The 26,015-nt window shown below is 48.1% G+C and overlaps 1 protein-coding gene across 1 annotated transcript in view; it reads left to right on the top strand.

Moving 5' to 3' along the window:
* LOC140716731 (uncharacterized) overlaps positions 1-26,015 on the top strand; it is a 343,916-nt gene that overhangs the window by 91,535 nt on the left and 226,366 nt on the right. The window lies entirely within an intron of this gene.

The following is a 26,015-nucleotide window of genomic DNA, read 5'->3' on the forward strand; positions in this document are numbered from 1 at the left end:
GAGGACAGTGAGGGGGGGGGATAGTAGAGTTTGGGATGAGAGAGGATAAGCGGGAGAGAGACTAGAGAGAGGAAAGTGAGAGTGAGAAAAGTGAGAGAGAAGGACGAGATTCGGGGAAAGCGCGTAAGTAGATCCTTCAGTCCGTCTGGTCAGTTCCACCCGTGTTCACAGAGCCAGTGCTGTTTGCACACGGTTGGAATTTACTCCTGTAAACCTTCTCCACCCGCGTGTCGGGTCGGAGCTGGAGAGCTTTGTGACCTGGTATCAACACTCCCCACCCCTCCATTTCACCAACACAATAGAGCTGGTTACTGACAACAGGAAATCAGCCGGGGCGATGCAGACATTCCTGTTTACATCAACGGCAGAGGATAAGGGGGTTGAGAGGATAAGTCGTGTTGTCACGGCAACAGCACTGGCCACCACCGGAAATAGTGCAGAGTTTTGAAAAGTTCAGTACATCATGGAAACTGTGGACACTGTTTACACATTTCTCTGCCTCGATAAAACAGTCCACGTTATCAAAGACCCCGACACACATCGAACATTCTGACTTCCTGAGAGATGGACCACTAACTTCACAATCTCCCCTAATGCAGTGGTTGTGATTAATTGGTCTGTATGATTCGTTCATTTAATTAATTGTCCCTCACATTTCGCGACCCCGCACTCCCAGTCCCGAGGTGATGAATTGCTCTTTATGGACGGGATGCAAATCAAAAGTTATCACTGTACCTTGATTCATTGAAAGCAAATGTCCCAATTTACGCTCACCTCTCCTCCCCTCTTCTGTCTCCCCCCCCCTCTCTCTCTGCCTGTCACTCTCTCGTACTCTCTCTCTCATCTCTCTCTCCCCCCCCCCATTCTCTCTGCCTGTCACTCTCTCTCTCTTCCTCTCTCTCTTTCCCTTCTCTCTACGCCTCTCCTTTCTCCTCTTCTTCCCCTCTCTCTTATATCCTCACTTACCCTCTCTCTCCCCCCCTTCTCCACACCCCTCCGCCGCCTATTCTGTAAGCACACTAAACGGAAACAAACAGGCCTCTCCCGGAAACCACAAGCCTTTATCTTCTGAGAGAACATTGAATCTTTCCAACCGACGAGAAATTATACAGCATCTGTAATCCACTGAGTGTGTAAAACCGTCATCACAGTGTGGGGTGGGGGAGGGGTGCTGGTCTGGACGGGTGGGTGGTGGAGACAGCAAGCTACAGGAAAGGGGGAATTGGGGAGAAAATGAGAGGCAAGCGAAAGGTTAGGCATAAACGGAGTAAGAGACAATAAGGGAAAAATGCAGGTTACTGACTATGTAGGGAAGAAAGTTTCGAGGAAAGAGAGGGAGGGTGCAAAAGAGTACGGATGAGGAAAAGAGGAGATAGAAAAATTGAATATGTATATGTATATGAATATGTATATGGAATTGTATATGTAAAGAGAGAGAGAGACGGAGAGATAAGAAAATTAAGAGAGAGAGGGAGAAAGGGAGAGAGAGGGAGAAAGGGAGAGAGAGGGAGAGAAACAGAGAGACAGAAAGAGAGGGAGAGAGAGGAACAGAGAATGAGAGAGACACAGAGAGAGAGGGAGAGATGGAGAGAGAGACACAGAGAGAGTTAGAGACAGGGAGAGCAACAGACAGAGAGAGAGAGAGGGGAGAGAGACAGAGAGAGGCAGAGAGAGAGAGGGAGGGAGAGACAGAGAGAGAGGGTGGGGGAGAGTGAGAGAAAGAGAGGGAGAGAGGACAAAGAGAGAGACAGAGAGAGACAGAAAAGAGAGAGTGAGGGGAGAGAGGAACAGAGAGTGAGAGAGAGACAGACAGAGAGAAAGAGATGGAGACAGAGGGAGAAGAGTAAGACAGAGAGAGACAGAAAGAGAGAGTGAGGGGAGAGAGGAACAGAGAGTGAGAGAGAGACAGACAGAGAGAAAGAGATGGAGACAGAGGGAGAGAGAGTAAGACAGAGAGAGACAGAAAGACAGAGAGGGGGCAGAGAGGGAGAGAGACCGAGAGAGAGTGAGAGACAGAGAGGGGGGAGAGAGAGAAAGGGAGAGAGAGAGAGAAAGAGTGAGAGAGAGAGACAGTGAGGGAGAGAGAGGCAAAGTGGGAGAGAGAGACAGAGGGAGAGAGGAAGAGAGAGAAGGAGAGGGAGAGAGAGAGAGACAGTGAGAGGGAGAGCGAGATACAGAGAGAGAGAGGGAGAGAATAGAGATAGGCAAAGACAGAGAGGGTGGGGAGAGAATGAGAGTGAGAGGGAGAGAGACAGAGAGAGAGGGCAGAGGGGAGAGGGGGGAGAGAGAAAGGGAGTGAGACAGAAAGAGAGTGAGAGAGAGAGACAGAGAGGGAGAGAGGAAGAGAGAAAAGTGGGAGTGAGACAGAGAGAGGAACAGAGTGAGAGAGACAGAGAGTGAGAGAGAGGAACAGGGAGTGTGTGTGTGAGAGAGAGAGGGAGCAGAGAGGGTTTTGGAGAGAGAGTGAGACAGAGAGAGACACACAAAGAGAGAGGGGCACAGAGAGGGAGAGACAGAGAGATGGGGAGAGGGGGAGTGGGTGGGAGAGTGACAGCAAGAGAGACAGAGAGAGAGGGAAAGGGAGGAACAGTGAGAGAGAGAGGGAGAGAGGGAGATGGAGAGAGAGGGAGAGAGACAGAGAGAGAGGGGAGAGCAAGATACTGAGTGAGAGAAGGAGAGACACAAAGAGAGACAGGGTGAGGAAAGTGAGAGAGAGCGAGTGAGCGACAGAGACAGAGAAAGAGAGGGAGACAGAGAGGGAGAGAGACAGAGAGGGTGAGAGACAGAGAGAGCGCGTGGGGAGAGAGTGACAGATAGAGACAGAGAGAGAGGGGGAGAGGCAGCGAGAGGAACAATGGGAGAGAGACAGAGAGGAGGAGAGAGAGAGAGAGGAGAGAGAGAGGAGAGAGAGGGAGAGAGTGAGAGAGAGAGGAGGTGGAGAGAGAGAGAGAGAGAGAGAGGGAGAGGCAGACAGAGGTAGAGAGACAGAGAGGAACAGGGAGTGAGGGACAGAGAGAGAGTGAGAGAGACAGACAGGCAGAGAGAGAGAGGGAGAGAGAGACAGAGAGAGGGAGGGAGACAGAGAGAGGGAGAGCGAGATACAGAGAGTGAGGAGAGAGACAGAGACAGGCAGAGAGAGAGGGTGGGGAGAGAGTGAGAGGGAGAGAAAGAAAGAGTGAGACAGATAGAGGGGGAGAGAGGCAGAGAGGAAAAGTAGGAGAGAGAGAGGAAGACAGAGAGAAGGAGAGAGAGAGAGAGAGGAACAGAGTGAGAGAGAGAGAGGAACAGGGAGTAAGAGAGACAGAGAGAGAGGGGAGAGCAAGAGAGAGAGTGAGAGAGACAGAGAGACAGGCAGAGAGAGGAACAGAGAGAGAGGGAGAGAGACAGAGAGAGGGAGAGAGATACACAGTGAGAGAAGGAGAGAGACAGAGAGACACGTAAGAGAGAGTGGGTGGGGAGAGATTGAAAGGGAGAGGGAGGAGAGAGAGGGAGACAGATGGGGAGAGAGAGAAAGGGAGAGAGACAGAAAGAGAGTGAGAGAGACAGAAAGAGAGAGACAGAGAGAGGGGGGAGAGAGGCAGAGAGAGAGGAAAAGTGGAAGAGAGACAGGGAGAGAGAGAGAGGGGAGAGTGGGAGAGAGAGAGGAGAGAGAGAGAGGAACAGAGAGTGAGAGAGACTGAGAGAGAGGGACAGAGAGAGAGTGAGACAGAGGGCAGGCAGAGAGAGAGGGAGAGAGACAGAGAAAGGGTGGGGAGAGAGTGAGAGAGAGAGGGAGAGAGAGGGAGAGGGAGAGTGGGAGAGAGACAGAGAGAGATAGAGATAGAGGGAGAGGGAGAGAGAGGGGGGAGAGGAACAGAGAGTGAGAGAGGACACAGAGAGAGGGAGAGGGAGACAGAGAGGGAGAGAGACATAGAGAGAGACAGAGAGAGAGAGGGTGGGGAGAGAGAGAGAGGGAGAGAGAGGGAGAGAGAGGAACAGAGTGAGAGAGAGAAAGAGAGAAAGAGAGGGAGACAGAGGGATAGAGACAGAGAGGGAGAGAGAGAGCGCGCGTGGGGAGAGAGTGAGAGACAGAAAGAGACAGAGAGAGGGGGAGAGGCAGCGAGAGGAACAATGGGAGAGAGACAGAGAGAGAGGGAGAGAGAGAGAGGGAGAGGCAGACAGAGGTAGAGAGACAGAGAGAGAGGAACAGAGAGAGAGAGGAGGAACAGGGAGTGAGGGACAGAGAGAGAGTGAGAGAGACAGACAGGCAGAGAGAGAGAGGGAGAGAGAGACAGAGAGGAGGGGAGAGGCAGAGAGAGAGGAACAGTGGGGGAGAGAGAGAGGCAGAGGGAGAGAGGAAGAGAGAGAGAAGGAGAGAGGGAGAGACAGAGAGAGAGGGTGGGGAGATAGGGAGAGGGAGGGAGAGATACAGCAAGAGAGAGACTGAGAGAGAGGGTGGGGGGAGAGAGTGAGAGAGGAACAGTGGGAGAGAGAGACAGAAACAGAGAGATAGGGAGAGAGAGGAACAGAGAGTGAGAGAGAGAGGGAGAGCAAGAGAGAGAGTGAGAGACAGAGACAGGCAGAGAGGAGGGAGAGAGGACAGAGAGAGAGGGAGAGAGAGACAGAGAGAGAGAGAGAGATAGAGAGGGAGAGAGGATAGAGAGAGACAGAGGGAGAGAGACACAGAGGGTGGGGAGAGAGTGAGAGGGAGAGAGAGACAGGGAGAGAGTCAGAGAGACAGAAAGAGAGAGACAGGCATAGAGAAAGAGGGAGACAGAGAGGGAGAGAGACAGAGAGAGAGGGTGGGGAGAGAGTGAGAGAGAGGGAGACAGAGAATTGAGAGAGGGGGCACAGAGGGGAGAGAAAGTAAGAGAAAGAGAGGAAGAGAGACAGAGAGAGACAGAAAGAGAGAGACAGAGGGAGAGAGACACAGAGGGTGGGGAGAGAGTGAGAGGGAGAGAGAGACAGGGAGAGAGTCAGAGAGACAGAAAGAGAGAGACAGGCATAGAGAAAGAGGGAGACAGAGAAGGAGAGAGAGAGAGAGCGAGAGCGTGGGGAGAGAGGTGGGAGACTGAAAGAGAGAGACAGAGAGAGGGGGTGGGGAGCGAGGGAGAGGAGGGGGGGAGACAGACAGCAAGAGAGACAGAGAGAGAGAGGGTGGGGGAGAGAGGAACAGTGGGAGAGACAGAAACAGAGAGAGAGGGAGAGAAGAACAGAGAGAGAGATAGGGAGAGAGGGAGAGATGGAGAGAGGCAGCGAGAGAGGAACAGTGGGAGAGAGAGAGACAGAGAGAGAGAGGAGAGAGGGAGAGAAAGAGAGGGAGACAGAGAGAGGGGGGTGGGGAGGAGAGAGTGAGAGGAACAGTGGGAGAGAGAGACAGAGAGAGAGGGAGAGAGGGAGAGATGGAGAGAGGGGCAGCGAGAGAGGAACAGTGGAAGAGAGAGAGACAGAGAGAAGGAGGGAGAGAGAGAGAGAGAGGGAGAGAGACAGAAAGAGGAACAGAGAGAGAGAGGAACAGAGAGTGAGACAGAGAGAGGAACAGGGAGTGAGAGACAGAGAGAGAGGGAGAGCAAGAGAGAGAGTGAGAGAGACAGCAAGACAGGCAGAGAGAGAGGAACAGAGAGAGAGGGAGACAGATACAGTGAGAGGGAGAGACAGAGAGAGAGGGGAGAGCGAGATACAGAGAGAGAGAGAAGGAGAGAGACAGAGACAGAGGGTGGGGAGAGAGGGAGAGGGAGACAGAGACAGAGAGGGGGGAGAGAGAGAAAGGGAGAGAGGAAGTGGGAGAGAGAGGGAGTGTGAGACAGACAGAGAAAGAGGGTGGGGAAAGAGAGACAGAGAGTGAGGGCGAGCGAGAGAGGGCGAGAGACAGAGAGACAGGCAGAGAGAGGGAAAGAGAGGGTGGGGAGGAGAGAGAGACGGAGAGGGAGAGAGAGACAGACAGAGAGAGAGGGAGGAGCAGGTGAGAGGGACAGAGAGAGGGAGAGATGGAGAGAGACAGGCAGAGAGAAACAGAGAGGGAGAGAGGAAGGCAGAGAGGGGGAGAGAGGGAGTGAGACAGAGAGGAACAGAGTTAGAGACAGAGAGAGAGGAACAGAGTGCGAGAGAGAGAGAGAGGGATGGAGACAGAGGGGGAGAGAGAGAGGGGGACTGAGAGACAGAGGGAGAGAGAGACAGAAAGTGAGGGAGAGCGAGAGAGAGAGAGGGAAAGAGACAGGCAGAGAGAGACAGAGAGGGTGGGGAGAGTGAGACAGGGAGGGAGAGAGAGAGACAGACAGAGAGGGTGAGGAACTTAGAGAGAGAGACATACAGAGAGGGGAGAGATGGAGAGACAGACAGAGGGGAGAGATAGAGAGAGGGAAAGAGACAGAGACAGGCAGAGAGAGAGGAACAGAGAGAGAGAGAGAGAGACAGAGAGAGAGAGAGAGAGACAGAGAGAGAGGAGAGAGGGAGAGAAAGAGAGGGAGACAGAGAGAGGGGGTGGGGAGAGAGTGAGAGGAACAGTGGGAGAGAGAGACAGAGAGAGAGGGAGAGAGGGAGAGATGGAGAGGGGCAGCGAGAGAGGAACAGTGGAAGAGAGAGAGACAGAGAGAAGGAGGGAGAGAGAGAGAGAGAGGGGAGAGAGACAGAAAGAGGAACAGAGAGAGAGAGAGGAACAGAGAGTAAGACAGAGAGAGGAACAGGGAGTGAGAGACAGAGAGAGAGGGAGAGCAAGAGAGAGAGTGAGAGAGACAGCAAGACAGGCAGAGAGAGAGGAACAGAGAGAGAGGGAGAGAAGAACAGAGAGAGAGATAGGGAGAGAGGGAGAGATGGAGAGAGGCAGCGAGAGAGAGGAACAGTGGGAGAGGGAGAGAGACAGAGAGAGAGAGAGGGAGAGAGGGAGAGAAAGAGAGGGAGACAGAGAGAGGGGGTGGGGGAGAGAGTGAGAGGAACAGTGGGGAGAGAGAGACAGAGAGAGAGGGAGAGAGGGAGAGATGGAGAGAGGGGCAGCGAGAGAGGAACAGTGGAAGAGAGAGAGACAGAGAGAAGGAGGGAGAGAGAGAGAGAGAGGGGAGAGAGACAGAAAGAGGAACAGAGAGAGAGAGGAACAGAGAGTGAGACAGAGGAGAGGAAACAGGGAGTGAGAGACAGAGAGAGAGGGAGAGCAAGAGAGAGAGTGAGAGAGACAGCAAGACAGGCAGAGAGAGAGGAACAGAGAGAGAGGGAGACAGATACAGTGAGAGGGAGAGACAGAGAGAGAGGGAGAGCGAGATACAGAGAGAGAGAGAGAAGGAGAGAGACAGAGACAGAGGGTGGGGAGGAGAGGGAGAGGGAGACAGAGACAGAGAGGGGGGAGAGAGAGAAAGGGGAGAGGAGAAGGGTGGGAGAGAGAGGGAGTGTGAGACAGACAGAGAAAGAGGGTGGGGAAAGAGAGACAGAGAGTGAGGGCGAGCGAGAGAGGGCGAGAGACAGAGAGACAGGCAGAGAGAGGGAAAGAGAGGGTGGGGAGGAGAGAGACGGAGAGGGAGAGAGAGACAGACAGGAGAGAGGGAGGAGCAGAGTGAGAGGGACAGAGAGAGGGAGAGATGGAGAGAGGCAGGCAGAGAGAAACAGAGAGGGAGAGAGGAAGGCAGAGAGGGGAGAGAGGGGAGTGAGACAGAGAGGAACAGAGTTAGAGACAGAGAGAGAGGAACAGAGTGCGAGAGAGAGAGAGAGGGATGGAGACAGAGGGGGAGAGAGAGAGGGGGACTGAGAGACAGAGGGAGAGAGAGACAGAAAAGTGAGGGAGAGCGAGAGAGAGAGAGGGAAAGAGACAGGCAGAGAGACAGAGAGGGTGGGGAGAGTGAGACAGGGAGGGAGAGAGAGAGACAGACAGAGAGGGTGAGGAACTTAGAGAGAGAGACATACAGAGAGGGAGAGATGGAGAGACAGACAGAGGGAGAGATAGAGAGAGGGAAAGAGACAGAGACAGGCAGAGAGAGAGGAACAGAGAGAGAGAGAGAGAGACAGAGAGAGAGAGAGAGAGACAGAGAGAGAGGAGAGAGGGAGAGAAAGAGAGGGAGACAGAGAGAGGGGGGTGGGGAGAGAGTGAGAGGAACAGTGGGGAGAGAGAGACAGAGAGAGAGGGAGAGAGGGAGAGATGGAGAGGGGCAGCGAGAGAGGAACAGTGGAAGAGAGAGAGACAGAGAGAAGGAGGGAGAGAGAGAGAGAGAGGGAGAGAGACAGAAAGAGGAACAGAGAGAGAGAGAGGAACAGAGAGTAAGACAGAGAGAGGAACAGGGAGTGAGAGACAGAGAGAGAGGGAGAGCAAGAGAGAGAGTGGAGAGAGACAGCAAGACAGGCAGAGAGAGAGGGAACAGAGAGAGAGGGAGACAGATACAGTGAGAGGGAGAGACAGAGAGAGAGGGAGGAGGCAGAGTGAGAGGGACAGAGAGAGGGGAGAGATGGAGAGAGACAGGCAGAGAGAAACAGAGAGGGAGAGAGGAAGGCAGAGAGGGGGGAGAGAGGGAGTGAGACAGAGAGGAACAGAGTTAGAGACAGAGAGAGAGGAACAGAGTGCGAGAGAGAGAGAGAGGGATGGAGACAGAGAGGGGGAGAGGAGAGAGGGGGACTGAGAGACAGAGGGAGAGAGAGACAGAAAGTGAGGGAGGAGAGCGAGAGAGAGAGAGGGAAAGAGACAGGCAGAGAGAGAGACAGAGAGGGTGGGGAGAGTGAGACAGGGAGGGAGAGAGAGAGACAGACAGAGAGGGTGAGGAACTGAGAGAGAGAGAGACATACAGAGAGGGGAGAGATGGAGAGAGACAGACAGAGGGAGAGATAGAGAGAGGGAAAGAGACAGAGACAGGCAGAGAGAGAGGAACAGAGAGAGAGAGAGGGAGACCGAGACAGAGAAAGAGAGGGAGAGAGACAGAGAGAGAGGGTGGGGAGAGAGAGTGAGCGAGAGAGGGACAGTGAGACACAGGGAGAGACAGACAGAGAGAAAGAGAGAATGAGAGAGGAGAGGGAGTCAGACAGAGGGGGAGGGTGTGGAGAGAGTGAGAGAGAGGCAGCGAGGTGTGATGGGAGAGAGCGTCGTGAGAGGGAGACAGAGAGGGGGGAGAGAGGAGGGGGAGTGAGAGAGGGGGACGGATAGGGAGAGGGAGATGGAGAGGGTGAGAGTGAAATTCCTCTCCTGTCTGGTTCCCATTTAGTCTTATTTCTCCATCTTCCCTGTATCTCCTGCTTCTCAACATTCCCGAGCTCTTTATCTGTTCCATCTCTCCTCCTTCTAGACACTTACTTCTCCCCACATCTCATCATCCCCTTCGTTGTCCCTCCTCCCACCCCCTCATTTCACCAACACAATAGAGCTGGTTACTGACAAGAGGAAGTCAGCCGGGGGCGATGCGGTTTTATTTTTGCAGAAACACATCCCTGTGCGGAAACTAGTCGTGTTGTCACGGCAACAGCACTGGCCACCACCGGAAACACTGCAGAGAGCTGTGAACAAGTTCAGTACATCATGGAAACTGTGGACACTGTTTACACATCTCTCTGCCTCAATAAAACAGTCCACATTATCAAAGACCCCACACACGTCGAACATTCTGACTTCCTGAGAGATGGACCACTAACTTCACAATCTCCCGAATGCAGTGTTGTGATTAATTGGTCTGTATGATCCGTTAATTTAATTAATTGTCCCTCACATTTCGCAGCCCCGCACTCCCAGTCTCGAGGTGATGAATTGATCTTTATGGACGGGATGCGAATCAAAAGTTATCACTGAACCTTGATTCATTGAAAGCAACTGTCCCAATTTACGCTCATCTCTCCTCTCCCTCTCCTCTCCTCTCTCTCTCCCCCCCTCTCTCATTCTAAACCACAAGCCCTTTATCCTCTGAGGGAACATAGAATCTTTCCAACCGACGAGAAATTGTACAACATCTGTAATCCTCTGAGTGTGTAAAACCGTCATCACAGTGCGGGGTGGGGGAGGGGGTTGCTGGTCTGGGCGAGTGTGTGGCGGAGACAGCAAGCTACAGGAAAGGGGGAATTGGGGAGAAAACGAGAGGCAAGCGGTAGGTTAGGCATAAACGGAGCAAGAGACAATAAGGGAAAGATACAGGTTAGTGACTGTGTAGGGAAGAATGTTTGGAGGTAAGTGGGAGGGTGCAAAAGAGTACGGATGAGAAAAAGATGAGATAGGGAAATTGAGGAATTGTATATGTATAGAGAGAGAGTGAAAGAGAGAGAGAGAGACAGAGAGATAAGAGAGTTAAGGGGGAGTGAGAAGGAGAAAGGGAGAAAGAGAGGACTGTGGAGCAGAGCAGAGTACCCGGGGGCACAGGTAAACATCATCTTTGAACTGTCCCACACTCACCTTGAAATCACTTCCTCTGGTAATTGAGATATTCACCTGATGAAGAAACGATGTTGGTTCTCTTCTCTCTGATCTCTACTCAGCCCTCAGTCTGCCTCTGGTCTCCCCTCAGCCCCCCATCGCTACAGAGGAAACAACTGAAGCCATTCCAACCTTTCATTCCCTCTGATCCATGAGGCAACCCCTCCATTTCCAGAACATTAACTCTCACCCGATCCTCCCTTCGCCGGAACAGGGTTAGAGTTTCTCCTGTTGTCAACCAACGACCAGCGGTTCTGTGGGTGGCGATAGAGTCACCCCGGATGGTGAGATGTGTCCAGGTGCCAGGGACAGGGATGACTCCGATCAGGTCCCTGGCATTCTAAAGGGGGAGGGCGAGCAACCAGACTTGTTGGTAAATATTGGCACCAATGACAGGTAGAAAATGTCAGCAGGCCCTGAAAAGAAATTTTGTGAGTTAGGTGAGGGGTTTGGGAACTGATGTGCTACTGCCGAGGATGAGGTAGTTGGTTTGTAGACAGAGACAGTATGTTGTGAGACTGCTGGCAATGAGAGGCTGCTGATAGGGCAACCTGGCAGTCGACAGGATGAGTTGCAATGGAAAACACGCACAGAATCTAAAAGGCTGAACACAGGACTGAAGGTATTACATTTGAATGCGCGCATTATACAAACTGACGTGGAGGAAGAGCTACAGACGGGCATACATGAGGTTGTGGGCATCACTGAAAGCGTGGCCCTGTTGGTAAACATAATAAAATCAAACCATCACAAAGAGCTGGCATGGGGTCGGAAGGTGCTGAGTCGTTTGTGGGGTAGAGCTAAGGAACTGCAAGTGTAAAGAAAACCCTGGTGGAAGGTATGTGCAGACCCCCAAACAGTAGTAAGGATGTAGTCTACAAACTACAACGGGAGATAGAAAATGCAAGTCAGACGGGTCAACGTTACAATAGTCATGTGGGATTTCAGTTCACAAATAGATTGGGAAAACCCGGTTGGTGCTGGATTGCCCCGAGGGGAGAATTTCTAGAATGCCTGCGAGGTGGCTTCAGAGAGAAGCTCGTGGTTAAACCCACTATCGCCCAAATCATATCGTTCCCTCGCGGCCCGGTGGCTGGGGACCACTGCACTAAGGGATCTGCTATTCCGGGTAGGGTGTGATGCAATGAACTGGGATTGAATTTGCAGTTTGAGAAGGGGAAGCACAACGTAGATGCAGTGGTTGCAGTGGAATGAAGGAAACTGCAGAGGCGGTGAGAGAGGAGCTGGCCAAAAGTGATTGGAAAAGACCTTTGGCACCGATAACGTCAAAGCAAGACTGGGTGGAATTTCGGGGGAAGCAATTCAGAAAGCGCAGGATATACACATCCCAAAGAGACAGAAGTGTTCAAAAGGCAGATAGTCCATTAGACCATGAGGTGCAGGAGCAGATTAGGACATTCGGCCCCATCGACTCTGCTTTAACATATCACCATATCTTCCTGGTTGATCCAATTTCGTCCCAGACCCAATCTCCTGTCTTCTCCCCGTATCCTTTCACACCCTGAACAATCAGTAATATATGACCTTCTGTGGTAAATGTACAGAGAGACTCGGCCTCCACTGTTGCCTGTGGGCAAAGAATCCCATAGATTCTCCACTCTGGCTAAAGAAATTCCTCCTCATTTCCGTTCTAACAGGATGCCCTCTGTTATGGCTTCTCCGGTCTTAGACCCACCAATCACAGGAAAAATCCTGCCCACATCCACTCTATCAAGGCTCCTCTTCAACGAGTTCACCCCTTATTTTTCTGAATTCTGGCCCAGAGACATCACTGGTGATATGACAACCTATTCAATACTGGAACCATTTTCGTGCACCTCCTCTGAACCCACTGGAGATTCAGCACATCCTTTCTAAGACAAGGAGCTCAAACCTGCTCAAAATACTACAAGTGAGGCCCCACCAGAGCTTTTTAATGTTCCAGCATTTCGTCCTTGCTTTTACCTTTTAGTCCTCATGAAATGAATGCTCTGTATTCCATCTGCCGTTTCCAATCCTAATCTGTCCAGCTCCTTCTGTGGCCTCTCTACGTCCTCAGAACTACCTTTCCCCCCATCTCTGTTCATGTCCTCTGCAGATTTGCAACAAAGCCATCAAATACATCATCCAAGTCATCGCCATATAGCAGAGAATAATCGGTCCCATCACAGACCCCTGTGGAATGCCATTGGACATCTGCAGCCAGACAGAAAACGCTCCATTTATTCACACGTTCTGCCTCCTGTCAATCAGCCCACTGCTTTATCTGTGCTGGACTCTTTCTGTAATATCATGGGCTCGTAGCTTGTTAAACAGCATCATGTCTGCCACCTTTTCAATGGCCTGAAATTCAAAGTACACAACATCAACCGATTGTCCTTTGTCTATCCCGCTTGTTATTTCATCAATGAATTTCAACAGATTTGTCAGGAAACTATGCTGACTCCGGCCCTTTTTATCATTTGCCCAAAGTGCCCTGAGACGTCATCCTTAATAATCGAATCCAACATTTTCCCAAACACTGAGGTCAGACCAGCTGGCCCTTCAGTTTCCTTCCCTCTGCCTCTCTCGCTTCCTGAAGAGTGGAGTGACACTGTTGTACTCCCCTTTCTTCGGAATCCCTCTTCCACAACACACTGTTCCTTATTCTTCACTTATTCCTATTCTTCCTTATCTCTCTTCATCTCCCCCACTCTGTCTTCTCCCTCTTTCAATCTCCACTCTCCCTTCTCTCTCTCCTCTCTCTCTCTCTCTCTCTCTCTCCTCTCTCTCTCTCTCTCTCTCTCTCCTCCTCTCTCTCTCTCCTCTCTCTCTCTCTCTCTTCCTCTCTCTCTCTCCTCTCATCTCTCTCTCTCTCTCTCTCTCTCTCTCTCTCTCTCTTCTCTCCTCTCTCTCTCTTCTCTCTCTCTCTCTCCTCCTCTCTCTCTCTCTCTCTCTCTCTCTCTCTCTCCCTATACTCCCTTCTCTCTTTTACTACCCTGTCTCTTCATATCCACTCCCCGTCTCTCTCCCGCACCCCACACTCCCTTCTCTCTTATATTGCCCTCTCTCCCTAATCTCTCTGGCAGGCCCCACTCCCCCCAGGCCCCACTCCCCCGTCTTTCTCCCCAATCTCACTTCGTTCTCTGCATTACAGGGGCAAATCTAGCTACAACAAGACCACCCAGACCGCCCCGCCCAGCCAGACCATGCCCACACCAACCCACCCTATGCACCTCCCTTACCTGAAACTGCCTGAGGACAGAACTCAGAGATTTCCTGAGACAGGAAATGTCGCACCTCAGCCACCAAGGCGCCTCACCACAGGGGTGGCAGACCTTCTCCCCCCCCCCCCATAGGATGAAGGTCAGGGCCCCCGGCGCATTTGCTCTCTTGCCCTCTCCCGGCCGGGGGACCTGAGGCCACATATACCTGTCGTAGTACACTGGGGAAAGGGAAACACGCAGAGGTGGATGGCACTTGTCGATACAGGTGCCCAGCACACCATCCTCCCCGGTCATCCCGCCGCATAGCGCGCTACAGCCCCTTCGAGCGCCAGCTACTAGCCTGTTACCTGGCGTTCATCGACACAGAACACCAAACAGGCCCCGACCCTGTCGTCCTCCGCCCCCACCTCCCCATAATGCGATGGGTCAAGTCCCCTGATTCCTCCCACAGAGAGGGCCGTCCTCCATTGTCCAGTGGAAGCTACATTGCGGAGCGGGCTAAACCCGGTCGTGAAGGGGTCAGCCGCCTCCATGAACAAGTCATGGCTTTCCCCCAGTCCCAGAACCCTGCCCCGGACATCCCCAAGGTACAACCCTCCTCAGCGTGTTGGGGTCAACCCTTCGATTCCCTCGATCCCGACAACAAACTGCACGCCTGGTTCACAGACGGCTCCAGCCGCTGGAAAGGGGGAACCATTGTGGACAGCGGCAGCAGTTCATCCCGCCACGGGCAAAATTTTAACCACAGAGAGGGAAGGGGTTCCAGTCAACTTTCCGAGCTGGCAGCAGTGGCCCTCCCCCTCCAAAACACCACCGGACCAATCCACATCTATACTGACTCCTGGGCTAATGGCATTGCGGTGTGGGTGGCCACACCGGGAGCACCGGATACATTCCGGCCCTCACCCCATCCTCCCGTCACCACAACAGGGACCGTGTTCCCCTCGTCCTCACCTACCACCCCACCAGCCTCCGGATCCAGCATATTATCCTCCGCCACCTTCATCAGGACCCCACCACTCAGCACATCTTTCCCTCTCTACCCCTCTCTGCTTTTCGCAGGTTTCGTTCCCTCCGCGACTGCCTGGTCCACACGTCCCTCCCCACAGATCTCCCACCGGGTACTTATCCCTGCAAGCGTAAGTGCTACACCTGTCCCTACACCTCCTCTCTTACCACCATTCAGGGCCCCAGAAAGTCCTTCCAGGTCAGGCAACACTTCACTTGTGAGTCTGTCGGGGTCATCTATTGCATCCGGTGCTCCCGGTGCGTCCTCCTCTACATCGGCGAGACCCGACACAGATTGGGGGACCGCGTCGTCGAGCACCTCCGCTCCGTCTGCCACAACAAACAGGATCTCCCGGTTGCCACACCCTTCAACTCTGCTTCACATTCCCATTCGGATATGTCCATACATGGCCTCCTCTACTGCCATGATGAGGCTAAACCAGGTTGGAGGAGCAACACCTCATACACCGTCTGGGTAGTCTCCAGCCCCTTGGCATGAACACCAAATTCTCCAACTTCCTGTAATTACCTCCTCCTCCCTTCTCCTATCCCAGTTTCACTCTGCCTTCTCTTCCAGCTGCCTATCACCTCCCTCATGATTCTGCCTTCTTCTACTACCCATAGTGCTTTCCCCTTACATTCCTTCTTCACTACCCCTCCGTGCTTCCCCTCGCCCACCCCTCGATCTTTCCTCTGATTGTTTTTTTACCTGGCATCTACCAGCCTTCTCCTTCCCACCCTCACCCTCCTTCTTTGTAGGGCCCCTGCCCCCCTCCTTCGTCAGTCCTGACGAAGGGCCTCGGCCCGAAACGTTGACTGCTCGTTTCCACGGACGCTGCCTGACCTGCTGAGTTATTCCAGCTTGTTTGTACGTGTTGATCTTTATTTAACTGTGTTTCCTAATATAATCTTCCAAACCCAAAACTGATTCGAAAGTTTTCCGAATTCCCGACTGATAAAACGTGAAATCAACTCTTCAATCAAAAATATAATGCAACCTCTCGATTACCACACATTCCACAAGTTTTCATAAAAGAGACGTTCATGATATTGGCCTATAACAAGGATAATCAGACGGGGAGCTACAGGTTTTAGAATGGACACTATAACAACAACCATTTTCCATGAGGAAAGTGGATGGCCAAACCTCCAAATACGATTCAAAAAGTTAATATTTTCACACAAGAAGCTACACACATACCTCTTGAATCAAGAATTTCTACTACAAGTGCGTCATACATTTTATTGCCATTCACAACTCTATACCCTGCCCCTTTCCTTATAAAACGGGCAACACCACCCCTCTACCAACTAACCTGTCAAGCCTAACGACAATATAATCCTGCACAGGAATAAAAACTTAAAATGTGCATGTTTCCTAAACAGATTTAACATCGGAAGAATCTGAAAATCAGAAATAAACTTCTTAAAGTCTTGACCATTATAAATCAGATTTCTTGCATTTCCTTGATATATTTTAATCCTATTATGTATGTTCACAAGTAGACAGGGATACAGATAGCCAACTAAACAAAACTTCATTTAAAGCTTCCCACAAAACACCAGTTACACCAAGATACCTTTCTGTAGCTTTCACAATAATTTTAATTTCCTCAGGAGGATGAGATGTCTGAGCAGTACAATTCACCACATTGATTATAAACATCAAAAACTTCATTTTATTCAGCAGTGAAGTATCTTTGGTGAGAGAACTGTGATGCCGGCATATATCCACTGACGTCACAGTCTGTTCTCTGACTGGGATCACTTTATCTAGTTTACCTGCTCTGCTTGCTGTACTTGTCCTTGAACAGGCCCTTCTGCTCACTGTGTTGTTCTGAACCAATTGAACTGGTCACTTCATGCCTTACTAAACCAATCCCTTCTGCCTACACAAGGAACACATCCCTCCATTCTCCTCACATTCAAGTGTGATCTAATAGCCTCTTTCACATCTGCCTCCACCACCAACCCTGATATTCACACCAGACACCCACCACGATGGGTATGAAAATCAAAACTTGAAACGCAAATCTCCTTTAAATATTAGTCAGGTTTTTAACATCATTGTCTTTTCTATTTTTTTTTCCAACAGCAGCTATGCAGAAAAAAGACACAAAATCACACTAAATTACACAATACTTAAATAGTGCAAAAAGGACCAATGAGGATGTGATCCCCCATTCTCCTGAAGTTCATGCCAACTGGCATTGGCCATTTCCTCCTCAGAGAAAAAATCCCGGATGTCCACTCTGTCTTTGCCTCTCACATTCCTGTAAACGTCTGTCAGACCTCCCTCAGCCTCTGCCACTCCGGAGAAAATTCCCCGAGATTGTCCGGTCTCACTTTATCCAGGCAGCATCCTGTTAAGCCTCTTCCACTCACCATCCAAAACCTCCGCATTATTCCTGTATTCGAATGCAATTCTCCAGATGTGGTTAAACTAGAGATTTATACAACTGCAACATAACTGTCCGACAATGGAACCACTATCTGGAAGTTATGAACTCGGATTCCAAGATCCCCCTGTAGATCATCACAGTCCAATCTCACCCCATGAATATAACAGCAAAGAGATAATGCTGAGGCTTTATAAGACACGAGTCAGGCCACACTTGGAGTATTGTCAGCAGTGTTGGGCCCCATATCTCAGACTGGATGTGTTGTCATTGGAGAGAGTCCAGACGAGGCTCACTAGGATGATTTTGGGAATGAAGGGGTTAAAATATGAGGAGCACTTGGCAGCTTTGACCCTGTGCTCACTGGAACTCAGAAAAATGCGGGGGCACCTCATTGAAACCTACCGAATGTTGAAAAGACTGGATAAGGTGGATGTGGAGAAGGTATTTCATGTGGTGGGGCACAGCCACAAAGTCGAGGGGCCACATTTTCAAACAGAGGTAAGCAGCTTATTTTTTTTATTAGCCAAGGTGTATTGGATCTGTGGAATGCTCTGCCACAGACTGCGGTGGAGACTGAGTGTGTGGGTATATTCAAGGCGGAAGTTGATCGTTTCCTGATCGGTCAGGGCATCAAAGGATATGGCGGGAGGTCAGATATCTGGAATTGAGTGCGATCTGGGATCAGCCATGATGGAAAGGTGGCTGTCTCAATCGGCTGAATGGCCTAATTCTGTTCCTATGCCTTATGGACTTCAGAACACAAGCCCCCTCAGTCATGATGAATCTCCTCTGCACTCTTCCAGCACAAAACAACCTTTGTACAGAATGCTAAGCGGAACAGAATGCAACTTTTCAAGAACGTTGTCAAGTCAGGCAGCATCTGTTGAGGGGAATAGAGTCGATGGTTGGGACAGAACCCCTCCCTTACGGCACTAACACAGGCCCTTCGACCCAACCTTTCCATGCTGTCCTCCTGTCCATTTAAACTAATCCCTCTGCCTGTCTTTGACACAGAACACAGAAATCTACAGCACATTACAGGCTTCTCAGCCCACAAAGTTGTACCGACCATGTAATCTACTCTAGAGACTGCCTAGGATTTCCTGATCGTATATCCCTCTATGTTTCTAAGCTCCATGAACCTATCTTGAGTCTCTTAAAATATCCTATTGTATCCACCTCCACCATCGCTGCAGGCAGCCCATTCCATGCACCCAACACACTTTGTGTAAGAAACTTACCCCTGACATTCCCTCAGTACGGACTTCCAAGCAGCTTAAAACTACGTCCCCTCGTGTTAGTCACTTCAAGCCTGGGAAAATGCCTCTGGTTATCCACATGGTCAAAGCCTCTCATCATCTTATTACAATTACTTACGTACAGGTTAGGAGAAATATAGCTTCAACATCACCTCACAGCTCTTGAACTCAATCCCACTGTTGATGAAGGCCATCACACCAGACCCCTTCCTAACAACACTGCCAACCTCCACAGCAGCTTTGAGTGTCGTATGGACATGGACCCCAAGATCTCTCTGACCCTCCACACTGTCAAGAGTCTTACCATCAATATTATATTCTGTGTTCAAATTTGACCTGCAGAAATGAATCTCTTCATCTGTGTTGAACTCCATCTGCCACTTCCCAGTTCTGCATCCGAGGTGAGGAAATAGATTGCTGAGCCTCTGGCTAGTATCATTATGTCCTCATTGTCCACGGGAATGGTCCCGGAGGATTGGAGGGAGGCGAATGTTGTCCCCTTGTTCAAAAAGGATGCAGAAGTGGGCTGAGAAGTGGCAGATAGAGTTCAAACTGGAGAAGTGTGAGGTGGTATACTTTGGAAGGACAAACTCCAAGGTAGAGTACAAAGTAAATGGCAGGATACTAAGAAGTGTGGAGGAGCAGAGGGATCTGGGGCTACATGTCCACCTGAAAGTAGCCTCACAGGTAGACAGAGTAGTTAAGAAAGCTTATGGGGTCTTAGCTTTCATAAGTCGAGGGATAGAGTTTAAGAGTCGCGATGTAATGATGCAGCTCTATAAAACTCTGGTTGGGCCACACTTGGAGTACTCTGTCCAGTTCTGGTCACCTCACTATAAGAAGGATGTGGAAGCATTGGGAAGGGTACAGAGGAGATTTACCAGAATGCTGCCTGGTTTAGACAGTATGGATTATGATCAGAGATTAAGGGAGCTAGGGCTTTACTCTCTGGAGAGAAGGAGGATGAGAGGAGAAATGATAGCGGTATAGTTGATATTAAGGGGAATAGATAGAGTGGACAGCCAACGCCTCTTCCCCAGGGCACCACTGCTCAATACAAGAGGACATGGTTTTAAGGTAAGGGGAGGGAAGTTCAAGGGGGATATTAGAGGAAGATTTTAAACTCAGAGAGTGGTTGGTGCGTGGAATGCACTGCCCGAGTCAGTGGTGGAGGCAGATACACTAGTGAAGTTTAAGAGACTACTAGACAAGTATATGGCGGAATTTAAATTTAGGCAGGCAGTGTTTAAGGGTCGGCAGAACATTGTGGGCCGAAGGGCCTGTACCGTGCTGTATTGTTCTATGTTCTATCTATTTCTCGCTGGAATCTCTCTTTTAATTTAATTTTTCATTAAAGGCACGACACAGTACAGAAAACGTAATGCATTACATTTTCCTCCATTTTGCTTTTATACCTTACAACACCACAATGTCATCAGTGGGGCCTTCTGGGAGTTGTAGACATTGGTCCTCGCTCGCTCCCTGTCAAAGCATGTTTCGTCAGCCACCACAGACGTCACCGAAACAGACCCACAGAGGCGCGAAGGGGTATCACACCCGTCCTTGTGGGCGCCGAGGCCAGCGACACCGACAGAAGCGAATCGCTGATCTCCGCCATGGCGATGGAGCGGAAGAGGAGGGGCTGATCATGGGCCGATTTCCACCAGCCTATCGTAGCTCAGACCTGACACTGACCCCTGCTTTCATTGGCTGTAGTGCCTGTCGCTCAAGTGGGAACCCAGAGGGTGATTAGTTTATGTGAACTTCAGTCAGCCTTCCTGTCTTTATGAGTTTGGATTTGGATTTATAACGGAACAGGAAGAAAATTGGGAGAAATGTAAGTTTTTATGTGATGGTGCATCAGTCTCCGAGTGACATTATTAACAATAAAAGGGCAAAGGCCGTGGTGAGGAAGTAGGTGATTTACTGGAGGTTATATGGAGATAATATTGGAAGGGATATCAAACTTGGAATTGTTTGGGACATGATTTAGAAAAAGGGGGGGGGGGATTTGTGGGGATCATAATATTCCAGTGTTGATTAATGAGGGCAAAATGATTGTTACTGAAACAGGGAAGGTTGTGTTACTGGCTGGGTCATTTGCTGAGATTCATAATCAGGATAATTTAAGTGAAGAAGTTAAACAATGTAGGGATATGTTTTTCAGTGAATACCCTGATGTGCTGGAAGTCAGGTGTAGCAACGATAGTATCACTGATGGAGAGATTTCTTTGTATGAATTTAAGAAGTCTATTAATAATGCAGGTCAGGTGTCCCCAGGAAAGAGTGATATTTGAAATTGTAATTGTATATATTCCTCTTTTGTGAAAATATTAAATGTTTAAATTGTGCATCTACTTTCCTCATGGAAAATGGAAATAGTAGTGCCTATTCTGAAACCTGGCAGATCCCATTTGATCCTTCTAGTTAAGGGCCTATATCGTGAATGTCTCAATTATGTAAACTTATGGAATGTATGGTAATCAAGCGCTTGAGTTATATTTTGGAAAGAGTGGTGATAAAGTGTTTTATTAGAGTGGATTTTGGAAGGGTGAAATGACATTAGATTCAGTTTGAGGTTTGGAAGATGATATTCGGACAGCACAATTAAATAAAGATGTTGCAATAGCAGTATTTCTTGATACTGAAAAGGGAAATGATATGGAAGAAAGGACTTTTGATTAAGTTAGGAGTGAGGGGGACATTGTATAATTTTTCGAGTTTTTTTGGATGGACTGTCCAAATACAGGTCGGCATGTTATGTTTGTGTTTCTATGAGATAGAGAATGGGATCCCACAAGGCAGTATTTGTAGCCCTTCATTATTTAATATTATGATTAGTGATATTTTCTCTGAGATGGGAAAATGGGATACCCTGGGTAAATCACAATATACAGATGACGTAGCTTTATAGATTAGAGGTATTAATTGCAATTTACAATTAATAGGTCAAACAGTGGACAGATTGATGAGGATTTTAAGCTTTCAGTTGTTAAAACACATTGCGTGGTTTACAAACAGCATTAATAAACTTGCACTTGATTTAAAATTATATGATTAATGTCTTGAGGAAGTGTCAGTGGTAAGATTTCTCAGTATGTGGATGAATAATAAGCTGACGTGGAAGCACATCTCAGTAAAATAATTGATAAATGTAAAGGAGCTTTAAATCTCCTCAGACATCTATGTGGGTATTCTTGGGTGCAACGTGAAAATCTTTGTTGACCAATTATATTTGTTTAATTTGATCTGTTCTTGATTATGTCTGTGTGGCTTATGGATCAGCTTCATCTTCAAATTAAAAATGTTTGTATGTGATACAATTACAGACTTTAAGATTGTGTTCTGGTGCGGTAATGTTGTCTCCTGTTTTGGCTTTACTGATTGCAATGGGACAATTGCCCTCAAAGTAACAGAGGTTCAATTTGATGTCAACATACTGCATTAATTTGCGGGGGCAAGGAAATGATCATCTTGTTAAAGGTGTGCTGGAGGATGGTTGGGGACATCACATGAAGAGTGTTTTTGGTTTTGGGTGGCTGGGTTCTTATCACGCTGGGAATATGGGTGTATTTGATGATACAATATGTCCCACTGCAGCTTTCTCTGTAACCCCACCTTGTTTTTTCCAATGACTTCAGTTGATTTTATGTTACACGATCGGATTCGGTTCTGCCTGAGAGTCTGTTGGTTCATCAGTATATTAATGAAAGTTATTATCATACAATAGCCATTTTTACAGATGAATCAAAAGATAAGTTAACTGGGGATGTTGGTGTGGCTGTTTTTGTGTGCCTGAATTGCAGGTAATGATAAAGAAATGATTATAGCCGTTTATCAGCATAGGAAGCAGAATTCTTTCCCAATAGTATAGGCTTACAGTGGGTGGAGGAAATTGGTCCTTATAATTTGCTCAGAATACATTTCGGTTTTGATGAGTCTTAAACAGGTCATTCTGGCAGTAGGTCAGATTGACTGTTGGAAACTTGTCAAACGGTATTTCATATATAAAGTTTGATATATATGTCTGCACATTATGGGCCCTGCACATTACACGGTTGAGGGAAATGATGGGGTTGACTGTTTAGCACCAAAAACTGTTAAATGTTAAGCTGTGGATACAGACCTTCCACTAAGCAAATTAGAAGCTAAAGGGTTGGTAGTGTTAAGAATTAGGGGCTTATGGAAAGACGTAGGATAATGGACATAAGGACAGACACGTTTACAGAATACATAAACCTGTTGGGTTTATAGAAGGGCTTAAAACAAGGGAAGGAATGATATTGACTCGACTTAGAAATGCCCACACTATGCTTAATTATGCCTTGTAACTAATTGGAAAACTTCATTCTGTGTCGTGTACATTTTGTCATTATGAAACTGTCGAAACACATACTATTTCAATGTGAAGCGTACAAGGCTGAAGAAAAATCAAATGTAGTCTTCAGTACAATCTTTGCGAGGGTAGATAGTTTTCAGATAAAAACTATTAAATTATGGGACTGACTTTAAATCAATTCACAGTTTGAGCTGGAAAAGGCATGTAATAATTGTGTTAAACCTAAGGAAATGACATATAGGGTAGCAAAGGTGAGTGGGATGTTGGATTATTGGGATGCTCTTAAAATCCAACAAAAGGCAACGGAAAAAGCCATAAGAATGGTCAAGACGAAATATGAGGGCAAACTGTCCAATAATATAAATCAGGATACTAAAAGTTTAGTTTTCAGTTACATGAAGAGTGAAAGGGAGATGAGAGTTGATACTGGACCACTGGAAAATGATGCTGGTGAAGTAGTAATGGGGGACAAAGAAATGGCAGATGAACTTAATGAATAATCTTCACTGTCTTTTCCGGTAAGCACCACCCCCACTTGTCCCATTTAACCTGTCTCATTACGGGTGGACTTTAGGACCCGGGGGAGCTCAGGACCCGCCGCCCGCAGCTGCTACTGAATCCCCGGTGTTTCTGTTCGTTTGACGGATGCGGTAAACGAGTTAAAATTAATCGATCAACAATTCTCATGTCCTGTTTATTTCACTCCATAGAACTATAGAACACTACAGCACAGAAAACAGGCCATTTGGTGCTTCAGGTCTGTGCGGAAACTTTATTCCGCTCGTCCCATTGAACTGCACCCAGTCCATAACCCTCCAAACCTCTCCCATCCATGTATCGATCCAATTTATTCTTAGAACTTGAGAGTGAGCCTACATTTACCACGTCAGATGGCAGCTCGATCCACACTCCCAACACTCTCTGAGTGAAAGAAGTTCCTCCTCATGTTCCCCCTAAACCTTTCCCCTTTCACCCTAAAACCATGTCCTCTCGTATTTATCTTTCCTAATCTAAATGGAAAGAACCTACTCACATTTACTGTCTTTACCCCACATAATTTTGTAAACCTCTATCAAATCTCCCCTCATTCTTCTACGCTTCAAGGAATAAAGTCCTAACCTGTTCAATCTTTCCCTGTACCTCAACTCCTGAAGACCTGGCAACATCCTAGTAAATCTCTGCACTCTTTCAATCTCTCCAACCTCTCCATGGATACCTCATGTCTGAACTTTCTGAACTAACCTCCCATGTGGGACCTTGTCAAAGGCCTTACTAAAGTTCATGTGGACAACATCCACAGCCTTTCCTTCACCTACTTAGTTGGTAACCACCTCGAGAAACTCTTCGAGATTCATTAAACACGATCTACCATGCACAAAGCCGTACTGACTATCCTTAATCAGCCCTTGGCTGTCCAAATACTTGTAAATCCGATCTCTCAGAACATCCTCCAATAACTTACCTACTACTGATGTCAGGCTCACTGGCCTGTAGTTACCTGGTTTACTATTGGAGCCTTTTTTAAACAACGGAATAACATGAGCTACCCTCCAATCCTCTGGCACTGCACCCGTGGCTGAAGACATTTTAAATATTTCTGTCAGGGCCCCTGCAATTTCTACTCTAGTCTCTCTCAAGGTCCGAGGAAATATCAAGTCAGGCCCGGGGAATTTATCTACCTTTATGCGCTGTAAGGCAGCAAGCACCTCCTCTTCTTTAATCTACGAATGTTCCATGACACTACTGCTTGTTTCCCTTCCTTCCCTATACTCTATGCCAGTTTCCTGAGTAAATACTGATGCAAAAAAACTGTTTCAGATCTCCCCCATCTCGTGAGGCTCCACACATGGACGACCACTCTGATCTTCTAGGAGACCAATTTTGTCCCTTACTATCCTTTTACTCTTAATATACTTGTAGAAACCCTTCAGGTTTTCCTTCACATTATCTGCCAAAGCCACCTCATGTCTTTTTGCCTTCCTGATTTCCTTCTTTAGTATTTTCTTATGTTTTTGATACTCTTTAAGTAACTCATTTGCTCTTTGTTGCCTCTACCTGCTATACACTTCTCTCTTTTTCTTAACCAGATCGCCAATGTCCCTTGAAAACCAAGGTTCCTTATGCCTGCTAACGTTGTCTTTAATCCTGGCAGGAAAATGCAAACTCTGCACCCTCAAAATTTCACATTTGGAGGCATTCCACTTCCTGAACACATCCTTGTCAGGAAAAAAAAACTTATCCCAATCCACTCTTCCGAGGTCTTTTTTCATTTCCACACAATTAGCTCTTCTGCTATTTGGAACCTCAACTCGAGGACCAGACCCATCCTTATCCGTAATTAACTTGAAACTAATGACATTGTGGTCACTGGACCCAAAATGTTCGCCTACACATACTTCTGTCACCTGACCTGTCTGGTTTCCTAATAGGAGATCAAGTATTGCATCCTCTCCCGTAGGTACCTCTATCTATTGATTTAGAAAACTTTCCTGAAAACATTTCACAAACTCCAAGCCATCGAGCCCTATTACAGTTTTTTGGAGTCCCAGTCAATATGTGGAAAGTTAAAATCCCCTACTATTACAACTTCCTGTTTCTTACATCGGTCTACTATTTTTTTTAAATTAGTTTTTTATGCATTTTCTACATCGCTACAGATAGAAAAAAAAACCCCAAATCAAAATGAAGAAAATAAATACAGTGCAAAAATAAACATACAATAATAATATAATACAAAAAAGATAATTGAGAAAGCAGCCAAATTGAAGACATGTAAAATTACTTCCTCCCCAAGCCCCGTAACAAAAAAAACTGCAGTCCAACCACAACTCCAGTCCATAAATCAGGACATTCAAACCCCCAAAACTGTAAATACACTTAAAAACAGAAAATAATAATGCCGACTACCAAAAAAAAAGAGCTGAAAGCAAGGGACCGAAAAAAAAACCTTAGTTAAGAGGAAGGGTATGAAAGTAGGTCTACTATCTTTATACAGATTTGCTCCTCCAATTCTCACTCATTATTGGGCGGTCTATAATACACCCCTATTAGTGTGGTCATACCTTTCCCGTTCCTCAGCTCCACCCATATGGCCTCTGTAGACAAGCCCTCCGGTCTGTCCTGTCTATGCACAGCTGTGATATTTTCCCTGACTAGTAATGCCACTCCTCCCCCTTTCATCCCTCCCCCTCTATAACGTCTGAAACAACGTGATGTTTCATGTATAAACCTTAGGTGGGAGGTTATCTTTTTGTAATAATGTATTAAAAATAAATTATAAATTCTACCAATGAGAATTACAAATTCTCTTACTGAAAGATTCATATTCAAAATAGTATCCAACAAATCAGATTCTTGCATATATGGAAACTGAGATAATTACTTTTGTAAAAAATGTCTAACCTGATGATATTGCAGTAAGTGTGTATGAGAGAGAATATTTGCTAATTAACTCTTCAA

The sequence above is a fragment of the Hemitrygon akajei genome, chromosome 26 (assembly GCF_048418815.1).
Source record: "Hemitrygon akajei chromosome 26, sHemAka1.3, whole genome shotgun sequence".
NCBI lineage: Eukaryota > Metazoa > Chordata > Chondrichthyes > Myliobatiformes > Dasyatidae > Hemitrygon > Hemitrygon akajei.